The sequence below is a fragment of the Nerophis lumbriciformis genome, linkage group LG03 (assembly GCF_033978685.3).
Source record: "Nerophis lumbriciformis linkage group LG03, RoL_Nlum_v2.1, whole genome shotgun sequence".
In the NCBI taxonomy this organism is placed as follows: domain Eukaryota; kingdom Metazoa; phylum Chordata; class Actinopteri; order Syngnathiformes; family Syngnathidae; genus Nerophis; species Nerophis lumbriciformis.
In genome coordinates this window covers 15,500,001-15,502,500 of record NC_084550.2, presented here as the reverse complement: position 1 = coordinate 15,502,500, position 2,500 = coordinate 15,500,001, and the positions used below count along the sequence as shown (strand labels likewise).

At 52.4% G+C, this 2,500-nt stretch overlaps 1 protein-coding gene across 1 annotated transcript in view; it reads right to left on the bottom strand.

The window, feature by feature from the left end:
* LOC133579899 (solute carrier family 22 member 4-like) overlaps positions 1–2,500 on the bottom strand; it is a 68,689-nt gene that overhangs the window by 1,117 nt on the left and 65,072 nt on the right. The window lies entirely within an intron of this gene.

The window sequence follows — 2,500 nt, the reverse complement described above, 5'->3', positions numbered from 1 at the left end:
TCGGGTCGCCACCTTGTCGTGGTGGAGAGCCTTGTATGTTCCAATGAACCTAAGAGCGATGCCGTCGGGAGCCTCGGCTCCTGGTAGGTTCAACCATGGCGGTAAGGTCGAGGGGGAGGTTCCAGACGAAGCGCGATCCAAAATGAATGTGCGTGATGATTCATCTCGTCCCCGCAGAAGAACAACGTTGGTGGCGCACGAACTGAAGAGGTATAACATCGACATTGCGGCCCTCAGCGAGACCCGCTTCCATGGGGAGGACACCATAGCCGAGGTGGGAGAAGGATACACTTTCTTCTGGAAAGGGCTTCCGGAAGGCTCCCGCCGCCTCCATGGTGTAGGCTTCGCTGTGCGGACCTCCCTACTTCAGAAGCTTCCCGAATCTCCAGTTGGCATTAGCGAAAGGTTGATGACCTGGAGGATTCCCCTCACCAATAACCGTTACTGCACCCTCATCAGCGCCTATGCCCCAACACTGATTGCCGACCCTCAATGTAAGGAAGAGTTCTATGCCTCCCTGCACTCCGCCATCAGCAAAACACCACTCACTGACAAGCTCATCCTTCTAGGGGATTTTAACGCAAGAGTGGGCTCGGACAGTGTACTGTGGAGGGAAGTGATGGGTCGGCACGGTGTTGGCAAGCTCAACAACAATGGTCTCCGTCTTCTCACTCTATGTTCTGAGCATCAACTGGTCATCACAAACACCTTGTTCCAACTGAAGAACAAGTACAAAACATCCTGGCAACACCCTCGCTCTAAACACTGGCATCTCCTAGATTACATCATCACCCGCCACGCAGACAGGAAGGAGGTGCGCATCACTAGGGCCATGCGTGGAGCTGACTGTTGGACTGACCACCGCCTGATCAGAACAAAGATTGACTTAGAAATACGTCCTCAACAGAGAAAAACACCACCTTCCAAGAGGCTCAACTGCGATGCACTGAAGTCCACGCACTCCGTCAACCAGCTCAGGAAAAAGGTAGAAGATCAGCTGTTCAAGATTCCTGACGTGCCACCAGATCTGGACACTGGACCTACCTGGAGCACCCTACGCACTGCCCTCCACCAGGCGGCCGTGGAGTCTATAGGGTACACCAGAAGGCGACATCAAGACTGGTTTGACAATAGTGCGCCAGGAATCTATTACCTGCTTCAGGCCAAACACAAGGCCCTTGCAGCTAACATATCAAACCCTCAATCCACCGTCCTGAAGGCTCAGCTCATCCGCCTCAGAAGTGAAACCCAGCGCACCCTCAGAGCCATGGAGAACGACTGGTGGACCCAGAAGGCCCGCGAAATACAACATCACGCAGACACCAACAACTCTCATGCCTTCTACGACTCCATCAAGTCCATCTATGGCCCACAGAGGAAGAACATCACCCCAGTTAGATCAGCTGACGGCACCACTCTCTACAAGGACAAACAACAGATCCTGGACAGATGGGCTGAGCACTTCAGGGTACTGCTGAACACCACGAACCCTGTACAGACAGACATACTCTCTGACCTCCCATGCCTGCCCCCTGTAGACTCGCTGGACTCCTCTCCCAGCTTCTCAGAGGTACTCAAGGCCATCAAGGGTCTAAAAAACAACAAGAGCCCAGGCCTTGACGAGATCCTGGGAGAAATCTTGAAGCACGGTGGATATCTCCTGCACCGCAGAATGCACCAGCTGATCACTGCCATCTGGTCGTCTGAAGTCATCCCGCAAGATTGGAAGGATGCTAACATCATAACGATCTATAAGCGCAAAGGCGACAAAGCAGACGCGGCAACAGCAGAGGTATCTCCCTACTATCCGCAGCTGGGAAGGTGCTAGCAAGGATCATGTTACATCGAGTAGCAACTCTTGTAACCGAAAACATCCTGCCCGAATCTCAATGCGGCTTTAGACGTGATCGGAGCACCGCAGACATGATCTTTGTTGCCAGACAGGTACAGGAAAAATGCAGAGAACACCGCAAAGACCTGTACATGGCATTCATTGACCTGTCCAAGGCCTTCGATACAGTAAACCGGGACTTGCTGTGGAAGGTACTTGGAAAACTAGGTGTACCAGCAAAGTTCTGCAACCTACTGCGACGGCTACATGATGGCATGCAGGCCTGTGTGAGCAACGGCGGCCAACAATCCCCATTTTTCAGTGTGGATGTGGGGGTCAAGCAAGGGTGTGTCCTTGCCCCAACCATATTCAACATGTTCATTTCCACTGTCACCCTCATGTCCCATAAACACCTGGACCCCACAGATGAGATTCAGATACAATACCGGCTGGATGGTAACCTTTTTAACATCCGTCGCCTCCAAGCCACCACTAAACTCACCACCCAGCATATTCTGGAACTACAGTATGCAGATGACTGCGCTGTACTTGCACACTCACCAGAGTCTCTCCAGCGCGCACTGAATGTGGTAGCCTCCATCTACAGTGCCATTGGTCTTCAGATAAACACCAAGAAAACACAAATACTCGTGCAGGAGTTTACTCCCC